Source organism: Copadichromis virginalis, linkage group LG19 (assembly GCF_057382275.1).
Source record: "Copadichromis virginalis isolate Kocher_CV1m ecotype Utaka linkage group LG19, C_Virginalis_male_GT1.1, whole genome shotgun sequence".
NCBI classification, from domain to species: domain Eukaryota; kingdom Metazoa; phylum Chordata; class Actinopteri; order Cichliformes; family Cichlidae; genus Copadichromis; species Copadichromis virginalis.
In genome coordinates this window covers 15,276,675-15,299,828 of record NC_140636.1, presented here as the reverse complement: position 1 = coordinate 15,299,828, position 23,154 = coordinate 15,276,675, and the positions used below count along the sequence as shown (strand labels likewise).

Below are 23,154 nucleotides of genomic sequence, written 5' to 3'. Positions count from 1 at the left end.
TCTGCAACAGTTAGAAAAATGCTATGCAGACAGAAAAGGAGAGGCCTACATGGTGCAAATTTCAGGGTTTGTGGATGAGGGATCATTTAAAACCCTTTCCGCTGCCACAACTAAGAGCTGGAAGGCCACAAATCCCCTTTGGTTTGGTTGCTGGTATGGATTGATGTCCCCTATATAGAAGCCACTGAAGCAGGGCCGCAGAGAGTCGGGGTTTCCATTTAGATTGGTAAATAGTGGGCGTAACACTGAATACTGTAGCACTGGTGTTTGCTTACTGGTATAATAAGTCAGCATTGAGGCCATTGTGGCTTTATTGCAGTTCCATGACTAAACAGTGAAACGCTGCCATGGGAATCGGTGCACAGACGACCTCTGGTATTACCCATCCTCTTCAACATGCTTTCTGGGGATCATCCGGTTCAAACTTTTACTTTTCTTTTACTCTCTGGGGAAAAGAACAAAAAATACAACTTGTCTTCCTCGGAGAGCTTCTGGAAAATGTTACAACAGTAAACATTTGATTATTTAATTACATTCTAATAGCCTACTCATCCCTTTTCTCATGATTGTTTGACAAGGATTAATTAGACCTTCTTCATATTGTTTATCACCCAAATAGCATCGAGGAGATCTGTGGCCGCTGTGATGAAAGCCTGAGAAGTCAGCCAAATAAACCGAGTGTTGTTGCTGTGTACAAACATGAACAAATGTGCTGGTTTCCATGCAAGTTTCTGCATGCGAGTCCTGCACATTCTGATCAGTCCTCTGGCATGCCCCGACTCAAAGAGATGGACCATTAGAAGTCTTTAAACCCATAATGGGGTATTGTGCTGGGGTTATCCGACCTCTGGTATGTTGGGAATCTGAAACGAAGGAATGTTCTCCCTTTGGGCAGATTTAAACCAGCCCGTGTGCCAAAGATCACATTGTGACCTAAAGGTAAATGTCCAACAGGATACTCGAGGAAAAGATTTTTTTCCTTTTTTAATTACAGAATTATCTACATTTCACTGCCCTGTTCTTAGAAATAGCAATGCTTTTTTACACATTTATGCAAGTACAGAAAAATGATAAATAACAGGGTCCGTTTTTGGTTTCATTTGCAGCGCAAAAAACTGATTTCATTTTCATTTCTGTTTTATTTTTTTTTGTGAATTTTTAACTTGAATATGTGAAATTGTCAATTTTTCCATTTTAGCAACGAAGAAATGCTCAAAGCCTGTTCATAAAGGATTACATTTGTCATAAAACCTGTGCTAGGCTTAGAGAAAACCATCGAATGATATGAATCCACGGCGTATTATCACAGCAGGCTAAAGATGGAAAAGTCTCAAAGGGGATGGATTCAGATTTGGTCTTTGCAGAAACAGTGAGAAATTAAAATTTTTGTTTAGAGAGACATTTGCAGACGCTGAAGTTAAACGACAAACGTTCCAGTCTGGTTGTTCCTGATCCCATCATCGCTCTCCTGTTTCTGTGAACAGCCGGGATTCTGCATCTTTGCCCATCTTCTCCCATGCTGCATCAAAAATAATGACATACCAAGCCAGGGGTTGTTAATTATGCTGAATATTTACAAACATACTTCACATATTTTAACTGCACCACGTCAGCCCCTAAACTGTGTGGTCAACAGTTTGCTTTTGGATTTTTAGATTTGTGTTTTATTGTTTTATGTTTAAGGTTGTGATTTTGTGTTCATCTGGTTTTCAGTTTTCTCGTTCTCTATGTTTCAGTTCTCACCAGTCATTATATTTATCAATATTAGTGCTTCTGTTTGTCCCTCCCTCCCCTGTCCATGTCTCATGTCCATGTCTCATGTCCATGGTGATGCTTTGTAAAGTGCTTGCAGTCGTATCTGTGTTTTAGTCGTTTCCTTTTATGTGTTAGTCGTGCTTCCTGTCTGTCGTCTCCTGACTGTGTTCACCTGTGCGTTGTTTCACTCCTGTGTCTAACCCTAATTAGCCTCCAGAGTGTGTATAGTTTGTCGTGTCGTCTGTGTATGTTCCTGGTTTTGCTTTCTTGTGTTCTTTCCTTACTGGGAGGAGCTCCTTTGGATTTGGAAATTGTTTTTAAAGACATGTTCTGTATCTGTGCCTCCTGCAATTATTCGACACGAGAAGTAGGCAAATGGCAAGCTCGTTGAAGTGTTTCTGTAATTATTGATCACACAGATGTAAGATTGGTCATCATGATGCTGCTAAAACAAACGGTGAGACTAACGATCATAAAATTTCAAAGAAACGTTTACGTCAGTAAGGAGAGATCAGTTTCAAGTAGCAAACTATTCATGGGTGTACAGAGTTTTAGTGATACATCATTTGGCCGGTGAATGTGGGAAACAGGACGCGACTCCCAGAATCCAAAGACTGGTGCTGGAGGAGAAGATGACAGAGTGCGAGAAAGAAAAGCACTGGATCAAAGTGACGATGATAGAATTGAGTATGAGACGTAAAAAATAAAAAACAGCAGTTATATCCCAAACACAGAGGAATGCAGGCAGATGTGAGAACACAGATGTTTCCTATTGAAGTTTTAGTATGGTACAGGAAGTGAAAGGTGATTGTCTGGTTTTTATTTTAGAATGAGAGGTTCAGGGAATCGTGAGGGTAAATAAGACTGAGCTGCTCGTCTTAGCTTTAGCTGCTTAACTTTATTAAGAATCTCTAGAAGCATCTTTAAGTATAGGTGTGTCAAACTGGTGCCAAAATGTGTGTAAGTGTATCCTGCAGCATCCGGATGCCCAAACCTTCATGTGACCTGTAAAGTTGATGAGAGAGCCACTATACTGCCCACCCACACGTAGTATGTGATGTCACTCAGTTGTGTATAAATAGAACACAACATCCATCTCATTCTGCAGTTCATGTCGTCACATTTTCAGCCTCTCCCGCATCAGCTGACTGCGATGAATAGCCCACAAAATGGTTAGTGTTGGGATAGGGTGTCGTCAGCTGGAGCTACAATATGTTTGAGAACACGCACAACTTAAGAAAGCAGCAGGTTAATCATAAGCTGTGTTAGAACAGTTATCCAGCATAGAGAGCAGAGGCCCATTACTTTGGAAAAATAACTAGAAGCTGGAGGAATGAAGGAGGCTTACTATCCCTGAAACAACCAGACACTCATAGGAAACAATGCGTGAGTGTACAGCCTCAACGTGAGTTCAAAAGATTGTGTGACTGGAAGTCTTTGCATATAAATGGTCCAAAATGCTCCCCAGCCCCCCAGGGGTCCAAGTAATGAGGCAAATGATTCATTCAAATTCAAGGTGATCACATCTGGAATAGTCTTCTCCACAGCAACAGTCTTTCCAAATTAAGTGGCCATCATCATCTACTGGTTATAAAGAAATCCTCCAGCACTTGTGTGAAACTCTTTTTGCAGTTGGCTTTTAAACAGGCATTTTTTTCAATAACTATCCTGACCCAGATTTCACGGTGGGTCAGATCAAAGTGTAAGATTGTGAAATGTAATGGCAGAAAACCTCTCCGCTCTTTTTCCAGAATTTAATTCCTACCGTAATGAAATTAACACTAAAGATTGCCTTTTGTTGAATATTCACACGTCATCTGAAAAGCATTTACTTGGATTTTACTATAATTTTCACAGTGCAGTTTCAAAGCGGTCGGCTACGCAGCATTCGGTCGACGAGTCCTTAATGCTTTTTATTTTATTGTGTGTCTAATAAAATGCGGTCAGCTTGAATTCAAATAAAACCAAATGACATAACTGCTTTAGAAATGCTGGAAAGGTTGGACACTGTGCCAGCTGTACCACACCGCTGCTCTTGTGATATAGAAAACTATCATCAGTGATGTCATTGGAGGGACGAGCGAGCCTGCTGCTCAGCGTGACGAATATCCATGTGTTTAGTCAGTTTTATGTGCATCTGCTTTCACAATGTTTGCTCCTTTTCCCTCAAATTTGAAATATTGTAGCGTCTTCCAACAAAGCTGGCCCTCTGCCCCTTAGATGACCCTTCCTTTCAAACCCTAGATTCCAATTTAAGAGTAAGGCTTTCTTGTCACCTATCGTCTCTCATCACCGAGGAAACGTAGAGAAGAAAAATGAGGGTGAAAGTGAAAAATGAAAGCGCTGACCTCTGTACCTTGCCTGAGGGGGTAGTTCTTGCGGGATCTTCTGGACAGGGAACAGCTACGCACTGAGACTGTGACAGAGGCGCTGCAGGTGAACAGTGACACCTGCTGGCTAAATGTTTACACCCCCCCCAAAAAACCTCCTCAGACTCAGTCTGTGCTTATGATCAAATAAAACGTACACGGCTTTTAATAACTTGAGTAAAAACCTTAGAGAATGAGGACTGCTCCACCACTTTAGCTGCTGAGGTTAAAGAAGCAGAAATATGAGTGCTTCTGTGTGAACCTCTTACTCTGTAACAGACCTCACCCAGCCTGTTTTAGCAATAACAGGATTAAAGCTGCAGTAGAGTGTTAGAGGGTTAAATGTGATCATCTTCCCCGAGTTGCTGTTTCTTCACATATTCATCCACACACTGATGCACATGGCTGCCTTTCTTCATGACATCACCACTCTGGATCCCATTACCAGACCTTGGTTCCCCCCACCTCCTCCTCTGGGGAGTCTGCAACGTCTCTCCATCTCTCAGGGCTTACCTGATCCTGCCACCACACTGTTTATCTAATCAGCAGGCTGCATCTCTCCCCAGGCTCTCACTTTGACCCATGACCTCTTCAAAAAGTTGGAGAAGCAAAGAATAACAAATCAATTGTCCGGCCAACCTGAGAACACGCCCAGCGGTGCTGTGTTTAACTTGTTTCTTCATGAAATGCCTCCAACGTTTCTATGAGTTTACTGACATCCTGCCATAGAAAGAATAAAGAGCTCAGCACCAACATCTCTGCCTCAGCCTCCGGTCACTGCTTACAGCTCAACCTGACAGCTGAAATTATAGTGAATACACAGCGTGGCTCACTGATGCTCATTGCTTTCCTTGCTTTTGCAAATCTACAACAAATGACGTGGCAGCGTGAAGTGTATCAGCATAGAAATGAGAGCAGTCCCTGCACCAGGTTCTCATCGTCATATCAGCACCAGACTAACTGAAATCAAGTCAATGAAATCAGAAAAAACAACACAAACTTTGTGTGCACACTTTGTTTCCACATAAGACATTTCAGATGCCGTGGACCCTCTTTAGGCACTTTCTGTAACTTTGAATTAGATGCAAAAAAACAAGAACAGAGCATAGTACAATTTAATAATCCTAAAAAAGAAATAATGTGGCTTTTTAATACAAATCAGGCCGTGTTTGTTTACTGCCTTTCATTTATCTATCATTTTAGATATCTTTGGCTTCCTGGGTCTGAATCACACACAAATGGAAACAGTAACTCCACAAATGCTCGATCACTGCAGGACCGTGCCACCGCTAACAAGATCATCAGAGCTAAAGCCTTCGGCAGGTTAGCTCATCATCGATACACGTCACATGCTAACAGCTGTGTCAGTCCTGCAGACGTGTAACACAATCTACCTGCAGACGGACCTTTAACACAGCACAGTATCGCTGTTTGTAGAGCAGCTCCAGGACGCCAGGAAGTAAACATGGGAGACCAAACAGACACAGACTAGAAGCAGGGAACACAGGAACACAAGCTTACAACATAGCTAACAATGAGAACTACGAACACAGAATATGAACAAGAACACAAACAGAGAACATTCAACAGAAACTGAAAGTCTGAAACGCAGGATCATGAAACTGTCCCCAAATTATCTCGTCAATGTTGAGGCCTGCTTCTTTGTTCTGTTCTGAAGTGATCATTTCCTCCTGCGTCCTCCCTGCACGTCAGTCATTTGACCCTCTGGGTTTGACTCTGAAATATGTGGTGTAATCATTCACAACAAAAACACGAGCATGAGCGAGGCGGCGTTTCTGTTTTCATGAACCACTCAGAGGAAAAACTGTGCCGTGTACACAATGTAATCTAATTACATCCTGGCTGAAATGAACGAGGATGTATGTCCTCACTTATTTCAAAACAACAGCAAGTTTCTTGTCATCACTATTTTGGGTCAGCACATGGAAACCTCAGAGCCACTGAACTCACACCCTGTATAAACAGCTCTTCTCTCTCGGGTGAACCAGTCTGCATCTTCAGATGTTATTGGAGTTGAAAAAAGAAGAAATGGGGCAGTGGGGCATACACTCTTTATTTGTGGTGACCTGGTGCTTCAGGGTGTGCAAAAATCTCATACGAGTCATTTTATGAGCTCTTAATGGCGGCCTGAACTTTACTCCAATGAGGCAATCCTTCGCTGGCTGGCTACAACCAAATTAGGTCATGCCTTTAAACCCACTTCATGCAACGCCATTTTCAGTTCATGGTTATGTTGTTGTTGCTGTTGATGGACACAAAACAGTCTCACAGCCATGTTGTGTCCAGGTTTTGAGTTGACCTCTGTAAAGGTCACCGTGACTGAGAAACGAAGCCGAAAACGCCACAATTGGGTTTTAAGGAAAAAGAGGAGAACCTTTAACGAGGGCAACACCGGGTAACCCGACCTCCAGAGTATGAGCATCCGGCCGTGATGTAATGTGTTCCCGTGTGTGTGTTTGCACTTGAATCCCCACCTGCAGCACGCACACGCCTCCAAACCTTTTTTGTCCAACAGTCAATAAAACGTCCCAGCACAAGAACCGCGAGGCCCGCTCCTGCCCCCAAATGTGGGAAGAGGAGGAAGTGCTGAGTCGACACACTGCAGTATTGTTTTAGCGGAGAAATGTGATGACCGGAGAGATTTGTCGTTCTCAACCTGAGTTTGAGGGCCCGCTTTTAATGAGCGGAAAGTGAAGCCTGGGAGCTGAATTTGCATGCATGGAAGGCTTGGAAAGTAATCACGAAGCCTGGTGGGCGCTGAAAACACAGGAGCTCTGTGCTGTGTGTAGTCGGCACGGTGTCAGATTTCCAAGATAAACTGCTTTCAACACAAGTTTCTGCACATGTACGAAGAAAGAAATGGTGACGTGACCTCACCGAGTGGCATCAATTCATCACTTTGCTTTGGAAAAGGCCGTTTTATCATCTGCGCCGGTGCTATCGGCACCTTCCGTTTGGGTTTGTGCACCATGTGTTAAATTAAGTATGAGGTCACTGTTTCAGCAGACGGATTGTGTCAGAAGCAAAGACCGTTAATGTGGCAGACTCCGTCAGGCTGACATCATGATTTCACCTTTTCCCCACCCCTGCATACTTTGCTGTGCAGAGAAAACACCAGCCTGTTAAACTCATAATCACATTAAGGCTGCGGGGTGGCACTCAGATAAGCATCAGCTGTCGCTAACAGCAAATTAAACCCTGAAACGATTTACTGCTCCGTAACTTTCTCTGTTGCTACTTCTCAAACATGCAGCACAGCTTTAAAGGTTTGAGTATAATAATTAGAATTTTAATTATAGTGAATATGTTGTGTTTTAAAGTGGTTGCTGCCTTTGAATAGTGAGTTACGGTTTCTGTGTGACTGTCAGTCTCTCACATCGCTGTGGATTCTGGTCCAGTCTCCTTCAGTGTTAGTGCTGCTTCACTTCATTGAGGCTTGCGGGGATCTGTTCATGCACAGCTCTCTGAAGGTCCCATCACAGCATTTTAGCTGCGATGGGAAGGGTTTAACTCTGCTGTGACCCAGATTAGGCCGAGCTTTAGCTGTGGGACAGATGGCCTCAGTATACTTTGGTATAGAGAGGAGCTCACGGTCCACTCAGTGACTGCAAGAAGCCCAAATCATCAGCCCTACACCACCGTGCTGACAGCTGGAATGAGGTGGCTGATGGTGATGAGCCTTATGGACAAACATCTCCACAAATCTAAACCACGCTGCCATCTTCTACAATTTGAATTTGCTGTTACGCCCTCTCCTGAAAGAGCTCACAACTTCTTGAGTGATTGACTTTGATAGTTGAGAAGATTGTAGGATTGTGTTAATGCACATAAATGCAGAGGTCTCACACTGATGATGATCAGTTAATGAAGAAGAGTCGATTAACGATGCTCGCTGCTAATGAACCTCTTAAAAAGTTTTTCAGAGGCCTACATAGGATCTCCTGAAAGAGATCTTTTTCCTACACGTCTGTCTGACTGTGGTTCTTAACCTAAATGATAAACAGCCATTTGTGCTACGAGCTAATGGTGAACTCAAGAATTTTCCTGACTGGTCTGAAAGGTGAAATGTGGAAAATAGATGGACTGTTTCCAGATGTTGAGGCCTGGAAACTGCACCACGAGTCTGGAAAGTGTATTAAAAATGTTGCCCTTTGCTGATATGCAACGCAAGTAACATTTTATGCAGTTTTAATACCTGCTGTCATTTAAGAAGATATTATATTTCCTGTTGAGGAGAAGGCTGTGTTTAGTTAATCGTAACACTACCAGCTCTGCAAGCCACTGCGAGTAGAAAAAACACAAAAAGCACTAAATCACACCATAAAATGTTGGTTTGGAGCAAATCTGAAACATGAACCAGGGTAACATGTACACCAGTCGGGGATAATAAAGCGTCAGACTAAAGGTGATTTGCACCACGGTCTGCAGTGTTTCCGGCTCATCACATCCTGCCCCTTCATCCTCTCATATTACTCCAATCCAATAAAAAAATCAGTCATGAGAAAACCCTCAATATGAAAGTGAAACTACTGGTACGAACATCTGTGCTTAGTCCATTTATTCCCAGGGAGTGAGTAATTCCTCTCGCACACTTGCACAAACACACTTAAATAAATGCTCATGTGATTCAAACTTCCTGTTTGTCTCTGATGTTATTGAGCGGTTTCTGTTTAGTCTGTTCAGAAGACGATGACCCGTGGGACCACACGTGAACACAAGTGTTGAATGTTCACGTTATTCTTTCGTAAAATTCACCGTGCTGTTAGCTCCTTCTCAGGCTGTTTGCTTTTACTCCACATGTCGATGCTGATAGGTTTGACACCTTGTTTCCCAGAAGAGATGTTAATCTGTCTGCGATGAAGCTGACCGCATCGTTTTACTGTGGAAACGCTGGAAATGCATCCCGACACTGTTATACCAAAAATAATGTTGCCTTGGCTTTTGTGCAGAGGAAAATTCTCCGTTTTACAATCTGCAGCATGATGGCATTAAACTTGTCGTTGCTTACTTGAAGCCCAAAAGCTTATTATCACTGTTAGCAGAGCAGCTTTGAGAGTAGCTGTGATTTTATTGGTACTTCAGAGCCCATCACGGTTCATCCAGCAATCAATCAATCAATCAAAGCTTTATTCGTCACATGCAGGTTGCCCTGCAGTGAAATAGGACCCCCCCCGACCTTACACATATAGCACAAACATTACATGGGGATACAGGTCAGAGATTGGTAGAATCAGAAAAAAACATTGAAATGTACACTACACTGGGGAAAGTACAAGAGGAAAAAAAGAGACCCCTACTCATGCTATGCTTCCATGGTAGGACAGCATGAGAACAGGAAACAAAAAAAACTCCTCTGCACAAGAAGCACATAAATGTCCACAGCACAACATTGTGAAGACATGACAAGCCACAGGGGTGGGTGGGGGTTGAGGAGTAATCCGAAGCGAACACAGCAGCCACCCTGCACAGCGCTACCATTCCAGCGCGGCACACAGACCCGCCGTGCTGCCCCTTCAGGAAACAAGCATCGAAGGCGTTTGGAAGGGAGGGGGGATGAGTGTGTGCTTATCAGTGTAAGTGTATGTGTGTGCGTGTCCAGAGTTCAGCGGAGACAGTGTCCTTCGCTCTATCAGGCTAAGTAAACAGTCTGCCAGCCAACCCAGGTGGCCTTCATGGGACGGGAAGAATAGTCATCACACAGTCGTTATCAGGGAGTTGTTTTGGTGGGCTCCAGCCTTGGGCCTGCAGCTGGCGCCGTGGTGTCCGAATGTTGAATATTGTTAATTTCTGTTTTGTGAGCAGCTCGAATTTTAGCACTCTGAGACAGGTCCCTCAACTTCGCGTTGAAGAGCTGCGAGCCTCCCCATGATGGTATCAAACTTCAGTTCCAAGGTGTTGTCAGTCTTTTGATTCTGAGACTTCACAACTGCAGTGATCCGTTCTGCGATGTTTTCCAACTGTCGCTCAAGGGTGTCATTTTGAGCAGGCCTTTCTCTGATGTTTCCCCTCATACGCTCAATGGTGTTGTTTTGAGCCTTCACAGCAGCAGTAAGCGTCTCCAAGGTGTTGACCATATTACGTTCGTTGTGAGAGGTCGCACCTCGTCCCCGCGCTTCGAATCCAGCGGGCAGCCATGTGGGGGTTTGAACAGCCGGTTCCGCTCTCTTATTTCTCCGATAAAGCAGGGCTAGGCCAACGCCGATCAGCATGAACCCTGTTATCATGGTTCCGAATAGGTAGATATCTTCAGCGTCCTCGATCGACAGTCCCGCCAGGCACACGGTCCTCCAGTTCTGCCACCCGTCCATCGTGTAACCGGCAGGGAAAGTCCCTCCAGGGCACTCAGGCTCTCCCGAGCCCCGACTTCTCGTTGAGAAAAGGGTATCAATAGCACTCAGGGACCAGTTGATCAAATCCATAATTCTCTTTTAGGTTTAGAGAACGACAGTTACATGATCTGTGCTTTTAATAAAAAGAGTGATTGTAATTGGTTGGCGTGTGGGCTGAAGCATGTTAAAAAGCCTGCAGGTTGCATTTAAGTGAAGAGCACAGTGAGAGTAAATATTATTCTATGAAATTAAGTCATATGTTCTTGGCAAGCCCTGCTGTTTGTCTGCAGCAGGTATTTCAATCTGCTGCTGGAATCTTTACACAATCATGACATCAGCAGCGACGTGTGTCATCGTAACTCTTGTCCGAACTGACAGGGATGGCGGAAATTTTGGACGAGAGGAAATCCTTCGTGCATCTGTTTAAATGCTCAGAGCCTGCACGGTGGATGAGCGAGGATGTTCTTGTGTTATAAGACAGCTAAGGCCCTCTAATCGTTTCATGAGCCCAGCAGAGTCCCAACGGTCACAGAAGGCTGATTATTATTAAAGAATTCATCTTCCTTCAGACGTTAAGACACTGAGGGGAGATTGATTTAAAAAACACTCCTCCTGTTGAGCCTCGGTCTTTGAGAACAAGCAATCGTATGTATCATGAGATCTCACAGGCCAGCGAACATGAATACTTCCCATTTCTTTACTGTTCTGCTGGACTACACTCCAGGGAGTGCTGACTTTCACAACCATCCAGGGCTCAGATGGCACGGAAACCTGGCAAACGCAGATGCTCACCTGGGCGTTTCCCTCTGTGGTGGGCTCCTGTGAGGCTGAGCACCTCTGTGGGTTTATAAAAGCCAAAGAATGTTTAAAAATCATTTAAACGCCACACTGGCATATGAAAAATAATTAAAGTCTACTCAAGAATGATAATTTGACAGCTTTACAAGGCAATAAAACCGACTTTTATTGCTCACGGCAAATAAAGTCACTGCAACTGAGAACTGACAACCAAACCTGTGCTGATGGAGCTGCTCTTTGCACATTTGTTCTTGTCAGTGTACAGAGAAGGATGGATGTGTTACACACCAGAGAAAACATACGACTCGCCCCCTGCACACACACACACACACACAACTCCACCCCCATCGGCTGTATAACAACACACCAGAATGTGAGTCCTGTGGTTTGAAGTGGAAAAATGGCTCTAAATCAGAGAACCGCCAGTCACAGGCGAGCTACAGCTGACTTCCAACAATCACTGCTAGGATTCATGTGCAGGCACATGTATGCATGCACACCTCTCAGGCAGAGCCTTCTAGTTCATACTCGCATCAGTGATAGAGAGCAGCCCGAGGAATAGTGGAGGGGAGAGAGAGGCTATACAATTAAGCAATTACAAACTTTGGGGTCCCGCATTTTCCATGACTTAATCTCAGCAGCTTCTGTGTTCACTATGGAGGCTCCGCAGCGTCTCCTGGAAAGAGGCCCGAGAGAGGGAGATGGTGGTTTCTGACATAGATGGATGCGCATCCCACTTCCCCGGGGTTTGGTGGTTCAGGCATCCATCATACATCTCTAGACAACATAAATTCTCCTGCTTCAGTGAGGATAAACGATGCTCAGACTTTTTTCATTATCTCCAGCCTCACGTTCCTCTCCCATACATCCTCACCTTTTTCATTCGCTCTTCTCCTTTGAGCTTTCTCACTTTCCATCACTTCATCTGTAATTTACCGTCTCCTTCACAGTTACCTTCTGCACATTCTTTGTTTTTTACAAAGTTATCTGGATGAAAGGGGCTGGGCTTTAGGTTTGTGCAAGCTGAAATACAGCCCGTCTGTGCAGGGTTATGTAAGACTTTGCATGACTGCGTTTCACAGCTCCCACCTGGTCTCCACAGGCTGCAGCCTGCATGGCATTGAGCTTAGCCCAACTATATTTCACGGGAGGCTATGTAAAGGAGGAGGAAGATAATGTGCCGTGCCTCTTACCTCTGCTCGATGTTTTTTGCACATGTCGGCTCCCCGAGCTCAAACGGAGCGACTGTAAAATCTATTTAGGTCAGACCTATTACATTTCAAGCCTTGTTCTTTGTCTCGGCAATTTAAGGGGCTCCGAGCACCCCGACTCCATTTGTCTCCATCCAGTAGATGTTTCTATATTTTGCATGAAAAATTGTTTAAAGGACACAAGCAGGACAGTGGTACAACACAGAAATGAAAAGGTTTTAAGCATTAAAGGTTGGCTCAGTATGCACAACTAGCTTAAAGAATCTTAGCGTAAATTAGATGCTTCAGCAACAGGTAAGAGCACAGTTCTTACATGCAGATTTTTCATTTTTGACTGCTTGGACGGAAATGACATCGTTAACATAACACAGCCTAGTTATATTTGTTCTATGACAAATTATTCACTTTTACGGCTGAGCTCATAATCACAAGAAATCATCACTTGCTGCAATTTGTCACGGTGCTAGCATCCCATTTTGGATACCTTGTGCCGAAGCAGTCGACTGTAATGATTCCATCGCGCTTATTCCAAAAGAAATATCCTCCGAGTGTGCTTTCATGCGCACAAGTCAAGCGTGCATGTTTCCAGCTACGTAGGCATCTATAGAAACGCAGTTCTGGAGAAGAGCCACGGCAGCGGACGGCTTCATGTGGACTTCAGATGTTTGAAAAAGTAAAATTCCACAACACCAGCCAGCAATGCAGCAGTTTGACATGTAGGGTACGCTATGGGCAGATCACAAGGAGTCAGTAGGGACTTCTGACATCTGAAGTGAAGACTTCAGCAGACAGGCCACTTCAGATGTGGAGGATGCGGGCACGTAGAGGTCAGAGTCTTATCGTAAACTTGGGACCATCCATCCTGGAAATACAGAGATTTAAGTGCAGGCTGTACCTGTCAACACAACCCAGGAGCTTCAGACTGAGAGTCTGGGCACTGCACTAACACGGCTAACAAGCGTGCATGCAGCCACAGTGGCAATTGTGGCTTTAAGACATCTATCACGGTGCCTATTGTGTTACTTTTAATTGCTGATGGTGGAAAAAGAGTCTGGGAAACACTACATTTGAACCTATCTGTTGTTTATCGTCTTATAAACTGACAATTTTCTGTATTTTCCCCACTGCTCCAAACTTTATTTCCTCCCGTGTCATTAGATCAATATCATAAATGTCATGCAATGCACATTTTCAGCGTCCAAGAATAAATGAGCTCCACACAAAGCTCCTGTAATGCAGACAGCAGCTAATGCAGGGCTGATTTTCAATCACACAGCTGAAAATGCGAGAGTCTGTTGAATGTGGGGAAGAATAAAACCAGCATCGTAAAAGTGCACTGAATGCACTCAAACGGGTCAGCAAAATGTGTACTGGGAACATGTTTTCTATTAATTGAAGACAAACTGCTTGCAGACACACTGGTGTGGCCCTTTAAAGGCAGCTGAATAGTATTTTTACATGACAGGAACTTTTATATATTGTGACATTTATATAGCACACGTCACATAAATCCTGTTATTTGGAATGTGTGCTTCAAACCTGAGTGCAGGAATACTCCGAAACAGGAATTCGAGGATTCTAATTTTGGTGTGCCGGCCCCCAGCCTGGTGTCCTTCCAGCTGCTCCCATATGTTGTCCTGACAGACATTCCTGGGCTGTCTGTCACAGCCGGAGCTCAGCTCGTCTCCAAGCAGCACAACGAGACAAAGGAGGAATTAAAAATGAGTTTGGGTGTGATCTTTACCTCTAAGGTGTTTGATGTGTCAGCAGCGTCCACGTGGGTGGAGTTTTCCTTTACTCATTCATTCGTACATGTACACACACATGCTGTCTGCGGCTAAAGGAATAAATATTACGTTTCAAAGCAGAAGAACAGAGTAATTATTTGTTTAGTGATTCCTATATGACTCTTTACTGCTCAGCTGCTCCAGGCTGAATATCACAGATAGTCAGTGAGATTCAAAAACAGCACCCCAGACAGCAGTTATCAAGCAGAGACTGACTGAATCAGCTTGTATTACCAGTAGAACAATAAGAAAAACATTTTCCTCAATTTAGCCGTAGGAAGCAGCAAATTCTGCACCCGAGATCAGAATCTGTGTTTTATCTCCAATAAATACATTTTAATGGGACGTAAGAGCCGAGATGAGCGAGGACTGTCATTACATGCTCCATTAGGGTTGTAAAGAGAAAAATATGGACGCGCACTTTAGATCATAACGCCGGCGGTTGTCACATAATCTCCTTTTCTCCTTTCCTGCTGTTTTCCTGGACCGCCACATGGCTAAAGTTGCGGTGCGGCCTCAGCAATGAGGTCTCAGGCCAGGCTGTAAAATTTATGAACCCCTGACTCTGAATGTGGACATTGGCGATTCCAGCCTGAAGATAATGTTGGAGCTCCGTTCATTTCAGGCAAGCAGACTCGCAAAGATTACACCTGAGATGTGTCTGGACTTCATGCCCTTTATGACCTGCTGACAAAGTGTCTGAGTGCCACTGCCTAATAACATCTACACCCAAGTCTGTCCACGCTCATTAATCGCAGTGGAGTGATAACATTTTACACTTTAAAGAGTCCGTTTTGCTTATCGTGTCTGTGTCAGCTCAGGAGGCCTCCCCGTAACACTGTGACTGACTGTTATGTGGGGGCACGGCGCTCGGGGTCTGACTTTTATACCGTCTGCCCTGCAGGAAAAGTCTTTAAACTGACAGGAAATATTTAGACAGCGAGATCAGCTCTGGTGAAATCACAGCCCCAGTGAGACCAGACAGAGCTGTGGACACTGCACAGTAATTTGTGGACTGCTACATTATGAAATCATAAGAATGTTTTCCTTGGTACTGACCAGCCAAGTCTGCAGCAGAGCTTACACATAGTAGGCAGAGTTTGACATTTTCTGTTAGCCTTTCTGACACAAAAAGACAACAGAGAGATCTTAAGGGGGGATTTTTGGGCTTTCTTTCGTGTAAGAATCAGTTGCACAACCACAAAATATAAAGTTTCCAAAGTTTTGAGGCAGTTTGGGAATATGCAAATGGGAGTTGACTGATGTCTCCCAAAGTTGCATTTCTGCTTTGCTGTACTTGTAGAGGTGGGATGATGTTCTCTCTAACGGTGCATAGAGTTCGGTCACAGTGTGCAGTGATGCCAACACCAACAGATCCCTACTGATAGGCACCAACATATAAAAAAAGATGGTAAAACACTTTTACTCTCTCAAAGCAACCACTGGGGGCACCAAAGTGACTGAAAGTCGCCAAACCCCCAATAATTGTTGTTACTTACATATTCCTTTTCTTTAATGACCACTTAAACACTTTAGACTAAAAGTCACATTTTAACCATTTTATTCTCTACACAAAGCAGTTTATCAAACATCTGCAGCCAGTTTAGAATCATCAAGTAACCTAACATGCATCGACTCGTCAACCCAGCAAGCTGAACTGGTGCTCATTACAGGTGAACATTTTAATGTGGGAATCTATGGGAAATTATACTTGGAGCTAACTTTAGGTAGACCCTCAAGAAACTCCAGTTTTTGACTTTTAAAAATATTGTCCAGGCCATGTATTAATAATATGGAAACCCTTAGAGGTAATATTATAAAAACTGTGGGGTAGCTGCTGCGGTTTATCAATCACAAGTATCTTTGGGCTGAAGCACCTTTCCATATGTTTTAAGCCGTAAACAGCTTTGAGTTTCAGCTCTTTCTTGCTTATTGGGCTTAGTGCATCACTCTGATAGCAGATTTTTGTGGGCACAAAACAAAACAAGAAGATGGCAGACTCCAAAAACAGGGCTAAAAGTGCATCGTGGACTATTATGGACAAAGGAACAAGTCTGACACATGTTTTGTCACCTTTGCACCTTCCTGCAGGCGAAAGTACAGCAATACCTCTGAAATCTGCTTAAACAAGTATATATGTATAAATTTCTCTCACAGCACATCCTCGCTACAGTAAATTAAAAGTAGAAATATGTCAGATAAAGACATTAGTCCCTTTCCATCCTTCAGTGAGGCTGACTTTAATCAGTGATTTATAACTGAGAGAAAATGTGAGGTTGCATCACTCAAAGTGCAGTTAATGAGGCGCTGTCAGACGACGAAACACAGAAGCTCGTATCAGACTCTGTACACTCCATCTCAACTCTGACTGGAGTATTTCCAGCAGCATTTCCAGCGTTCATTATCATCGTGTCATATGTGAGTAAAAAAGTGGGGGTTTTCTCAGCTCGTGCCGTTCGTCGGTCCCGTGATCCCTGCTTCTGCAGGAACATGCGCATGTGTGTACGTGTGTTTAGCTGAGGGATGCACGGCCGGTGTGCATGTGTGTGTCCTCGGTGTGAAGTAATCACAGCAGTTTATCGCGCAGATTCAGACGGCTCAGTCAGACAGTGTTTGGTTCCTCGTCAGATTGCAGGAACTCCCGCTCTTTCTGTGGGTTAGACACATAAATAACCCGTGTCAGTTAGATATGTCTGTGCAAACACAGTGCTGCTTTCTAGGGGCTTTTACATACATTTGTACTATACACATACTGCTTTGACTTTACTTCTGTCCGGCTCTCCTTCATGTCCACAGAGAATACAAAGGCTCTAGCCCACGCACATACAGGAGCCGAGGTGGAAACCTGAATCCATCTGCTTCTGATTACTCTAATTGGGCAGAGAGTTTGAGGAAATGTGCGACAGTTGAATACAGGGTAGCTAAACCGACCCTGGTGAAAACTGAGTTGAAAACCGAGAGCCTGAGGTCACACCAGCATCTGCAGTTTGGGTTTGCTTCACTTGCATGTGTGCATGACTGGTTAAGTTATGTCTGGCTTTTAATTTGAATCATTTGCCTCTTTAGCTCACACGCAAAGAGTTAACAGAAGTCCGGAGATGAGTCAAGAAGTCATTGTGAGCCAGACTGAATCAATAAATCATAATCCAGAAGCTAGTCTTGTTGAAGCGTTTCCCGGTGATGCTCTTTCACCACAATAAGAAAAAAATACTACTTTTGTAGCATAATTTGATATTAAAAGGTCTGGAACCAGCTGAAGAGGTTATTCTCTCACAGTCAGAGTAAAGAAATGTAAATCAGTGGTTCCAAAATCGACCCACTTTCTTCACACCTTAGTCACAGTTTCAGCATCATTCATCATCATTTTCACCTTTCCTGATCCCGTCTGCTTAAGCATCCCATCACTTCGGCCTCTCAGTCCAGCCAACACTCAACACTCCTACCTTTCATTCCTCTGGATGTCCAGAGACACTAAAAGTCTGCTTATTCACGAGGCAGCAGTCATTAACTCTGTCTCCTTTTTCCTGGTGCGAGTAACGCAGCTCTGGCTTTAATCTGCCTGCTCTGTCTGTTGTTTCTCACTGCTTATATTTTCTATCTCCACTTTCTCTTCACCCCAACCAGACCAGACAGATGGTTTCCTTCCCTGTTTGGTTCTGCTGGACGTTTCTCTCTTTCAGGAATGTTTTTCTCCCCACTGTCATCAAATGAGCAGCTCACTGAGAATTGTTTCTGTGTCTTATTAAAGATACATAAAAAGAATGGAACTGATTATCTTTTGTCATTGTGCACATATTTTAAACATTTTTTTTTTATCTTTCTACCCTCCGGTCAGTTGCTTCAAGATTTGTTTTTATTAAGAATTTTTATTAGACTTGCAGAATGCCCAGACATGCATCCACAGCCCCAGATTTGGGCAATAGCTTGTGGCTTCACTGGGCTTGTGGCAGCTCGTATTTGTACAAATAAGAGTGAATTGCAGACACAAACATCAACAGACAATGATTCACATGAGCGAGTAGCCAAACATAATCTTTGGTGGTGACAAAGTATGAACCAGACTCCTCTGATGTCTGATATCATCTTTACCTGGATCATATCATGCTGGTATGCTCAGATTAGGCCACGGGCAGGCTGACTAAGTGGACCTCTGCTCTGCTGCCCGGGATCCCCCCACCTCTCCTGCACGCTCTTGCATGGATTTGTCTGTCTGAGCCGGATTGTTCGGGGTCGCGTGGGGGTTGTGTAAATATTCACTCGCTACGGGTGGGAAGAAAGCTCCGAGGGATTTTCCATGACCTACTCTGGTGAATGAAGCATTCCTTGCCAAACAAACGCAGCATCCTCCTCTCCGCGCAGACGGGGAATCACTGAGGTAGCATCACCAGGGACACCAAGCTTCCATTCATCTTTGTTGTTGCTTCCACCGCGAATTTAGTCACAACACCCACAGCAGCGATTTTCCATATGATGCCGTTGTGTGTTTGGATGGCAATTGTTTCCTACTGATGTCATCTGGAGCTGGACCACGGGGAGCAATTATCTGCCTGTTTTTGGAAGAAAACTTGTGCCGGATTAAAGCATCAAACTCACCAGATGCGATTCCAAAGTGAATAACTGCGGTCACAAAAGCAGCGGTTATCGTGTAATTTATCATTATAATATTATAGTATATCATATAACAACCGCTGCTGAGTATACAAAGCAACATGGTTACTGCACTTAAATGTGTGTATCCCTGTCATCTAACTTTTCCACTTTGATGGGAGAGTTTGAAAGATTCATATGCAAAAAATCTGTCGCTGATTGGAGCTACACTCAGCTTCTGTCTAGCAGCAGCTGCATTAGCTCCCATCAGGAGATGGAGCTCATAAATAACCATCTCCTTCACTGAGTTTAACCCATCTGCATCTCCTAGGCGCGTAGTCAGCGTTATACCTCTGTACAGCCACACTGAGGAGAAGGAATCAGCACGAATCTGATTTATGAGTCTGGGGCTCGATGTTGACCTGGGTATGATAAGACCAAAATATGGATTCCAGAAACTTCTGCAAAAGCAGACAGGAGGGATTTCAGGGGGAAAGGTGTGCTTTTTAATCTTCTGCTTCTGCTCACAACCAGGTGTGGGGAAATTCTCCTAAAGCTATAAATCCTCTTAGCTCTCTCCCATACCAAGTGCTTCTTTCCTCGCAGCTAATGTAAAACCGAATGCTTTGCTGATCCTAAGCTGTCTGTCAGTTAAGGACATTAGGCACTCGTCAGGCCTGACGCATAGTACGTGCATGACATCATGGGCACCGCATGCGCTCCCGACGCGGTTTTCATAGCATGACCCACGACACAGCAGGGTCGATGCATCAACATTTCATCCTGTAACTTTGTTAAAATGCTCACGGGTGCATTTATTGTAAGCAGAGGAGTTTTATATCTAATATCACCTCTCTGTATCATGAGAACTGCTGACTTTATTGGCAATATTAAATGTTAAAGAAACAAGACAAATGTAGCTTTTATGGCTCCAGCCTGAACTTTGAGACCATCTTTATTATGATACCAAGACTGCCATCTAGTGTTTGACATTCACAACTGCAGCTTTGGAGCTTTTTATGGAACAGCTTTCAGGTTAACGTGATGGTAACTGGTGAGGTTTACGTAAGTTTAGGTTAAACTGCTGAAAGCTCCTGGTGTGCTGCCACACTTCAGTAATTTTGGATTATATGATGACTAAAAACAGCAACATATGTGAGCATTAGGGGGAGGAGCCGGTGGGATAAGCACAAGAGCGTGCAGACACTAAGGATATGTAATGTACTGCACAAAAATGGAACGACAGGAGCTTTACCTTTAGCTTGGGAGTAATTAAGGCAAGGAAAGAATTTATGAGATGTTCTCACAGGCTGCACAACCAACAGCTGAAGGTCCAGATGTGAGTCAGTTTCCTTTTTGTGGGACATCTAATGTTCTGCTTTTACTTATGAACCGAAAAGCTTCATTGTCCCTGGAGGGAAACCACTTTGCCAATGAGCCTTTCAAAAAATATTTTACATAAAAACCAGACGTGCATTTCCATTAAAATGCAAAAAACAACGATAGCTTATTAAAAGAAAGAACAAGTCACCAAGTGTGAGGTCAAAGGTCATGTTCAGCTTCAGATTTTATGCAATCAAGTGTTAAAGTGGTGTGAATTATTGCCACTATAAAACAGATGAGCAGAAAGTTTATTAGAGAGTTTATGTGGTGCAAACTTAAACATGCATTTGTTCTGAGATACAGTAACAATTATTTTAATGATTCCATCAGTAACGTCAAACCTGGTTACTTCCCCTATTTCAGTGTACCTGCAAACTCCGTGAGGTGAGTGCTGCTTCCAGTGGCGTGTCTAGAAAATTTTTGTTGGGGGGGCCAGGTAGGGGCACAGATTTGGAGAAGGGTGGCAGATTTAATTGGCAGATAATGTTTTAAAAAAAAATTCTACCAACCCTTAACCATAATTCAATAATCCTATAAACCTAATAACCAAATGCACTTTTAACTCTTATTAGAATGAGATTTTAACCACTACGGTGCAAAGTTTTTAGATACTGCGTTGATAAAGTACAAGAGATACAATCAGTGCTTTGTCAGTGTTTACTCAGCAGTCAAGGACAGCAATATTTGCATAGTATTTTTACTGACATATAGTGCACATATGTTTTGGGCAAAAACATTTTTGAAAATTAAAATACGAACATTTGTAACAAACAATTGACAAATTAGCCAATGCCAATGCAAAACTTTATCTGCCTGTTAAAAAAAGAAGATAATCTTCTCACAAACTGGTGTTTGATTTTGAAACAGGAAAAAAGTGGGGAAACAACTGAAAAGACTAACATTTGAATGAAACCTGAAAGCAAGTAAATACTTTCTATGCTGCCTTATCGTAAACTTTGGTAATATTGATAAAGAACAACACTGGCTGATGATAAAATACAGTCAGCTGGCATGGTGACACTGCCAGTATTAACCTGCAGGGCTGGACTGGGACAAAAAAATTGGGCATTTTTACTACAGACCGACCCACCAGGTAGTAAAGCCATAAAGACTTTGACTGAAAACAAACCCTGTTGTGACAGTGATGTACAGTCTTGTTGGTATATGTATGATTTCTATACATTTTACATCAGATAAAAACTTTGGTTGTAAGATTTAGATAATTATTTAATAAAAACTAGGTATTTTAAATGAGAATAAGAAAGAAAAGTATTTCTTTGTGCCCACCTTTCCCTGTTAATGCCCTACCTGGCCCCCTGGCAAAACTTTGCTAGACCCGCCCCTGCACAGTTACCAGCTGTCTGCTACATAAAAAAGGATCCTGGTGTTATTTGTCTCTCAGAAACAGTTCATAACTTCCCTTCAACTCATTCATGTCACCTAAAAGGTAAACCTGTTTCTCCATCACCTGTTCAGCTCTGATGGTTCAGTAAGGACATCTCCTGGTTTCATCTTCATGTTTCCCTCTCACCACATATCTAAACAGACATCATGACCAGCAGCTTTACAGCTGTGGCTCCAGCAAACATCAGCTGATACTAGAAATTAATATTAAATACATTCTAACAACAGCCGATCAAGCTTAAACGTGCTGCTGTTGTTTAGCGCAACATCTGCTGGTTTCCTCTTTCTGGCGCAAAGTGGGCGATAAACAAGAGAGAAAAGCCGATCAGCTGATCATTGATCAGTTTCATGATTGAAGTAGCAACAGGAGAGGGAGGGGGAGAGAATGAGAGAAGAGGCAGCTGTGCAGCATAAAGACAGAATAAATCCAGCTTTGTGTCTTTTTTCCATTCTAGCTAAAGTCCGGGACAAACTGCGTCTCTTCTCAGCTCAATACGAAACGTGTAATATTTTCTCTGAATGAGGGACCATTCCATTTTTTTAAGGAGCCGTTGGCAACTCTACTAACTTTATGAATAAAATAAAGTTCACTATCAGTAACATCATAGCACCCACCCAGCTGTATAAAAACTCCGTCAAACTGGCTAGAACGCAGTATGAGTTATTGCAACTGACAGTAAAAAGTCAGCAACATGAAAATAAACTCCACCTAAACTTGGTTTATATCTGACCCAGATAGACTGCAGGTCATAACTTCTTACCTGAAGTTCAGTTCACCTGACACTCGGACTGGTGGCTGCTTCGGGTCTCTCCTCCTGCCTCCCCTTCCCTCATCCACCTGTTGCCTCTGTGGAAGCCCCGTCATAGCCACCACCAAACAACGGAGTTATTTCTACACATCGACCTGCATCTGGCCAATCCACCACCTCTCATTGTTCATGCCATTACAAAAAAAATAAAAAATAAGTCACTGGGGATATGCCCGGTATGCCCGATGGCCAGTCCAGCTATGTTAACCTGCAACCAAATCTGCAGCCCCATACAGCAATGTTACGACTTAGATTATATCTTATAACGCATAACTCTTATGTTAGCTGCCCTCAGTAGCATACTGTCTGAAATATTCCACAGCTGCAATAATTCTTTAAGTGTTATTTTTTTCCTTGGTATTCTAATTTCACCGAAGTTTACTAAACTCAACAAACTTGATATTACTTACCGGGACATTTATTCTGTCCTCATTTTCTTTCACCGAAAAATTGTTTCCTGCAGTGCCATCTTTCGCGCTTGGCTCTCCTACCTTTGCTAACGTGATGCGCATAGCGCAGAAGCGATGCTGCATTCACTTACACTCGGATATCTGAGCGTCACCGTGAAAACATAATCGGACATTTGATATTTGATTGAATTTTATTGTTTTGCCTTTGGGGTGGCACCTGGGGTGGCCAGTCTGGTTTGGGGGGTGGCCTGTGCCCCCCCAGGCCACCCCGCTGGACACGCCATTGGCTGC

The 23,154-nt window shown here is 43.4% G+C and overlaps 2 long non-coding RNA genes across 2 annotated transcripts in view; one reads left to right on the top strand and one right to left on the bottom strand.

Annotated features, from left to right (window-relative positions):
- The window catches only part of LOC146685793 (uncharacterized), a 102,399-nt gene that overhangs the window by 7,930 nt on the left and 71,315 nt on the right, over positions 1-23,154 (top strand). The gene's annotated exons all lie outside the window — the stretch shown is intronic.
- LOC146685798 (uncharacterized) lies at positions 21,057-23,144 on the bottom strand. The gene is made up of 2 exons (XR_014916699.1): positions 22,864-23,144; positions 21,057-22,491 (listed from the first exon to the last, which is right to left on the bottom strand). It is a non-coding gene; the product is annotated as an uncharacterized LOC146685798 (long non-coding RNA).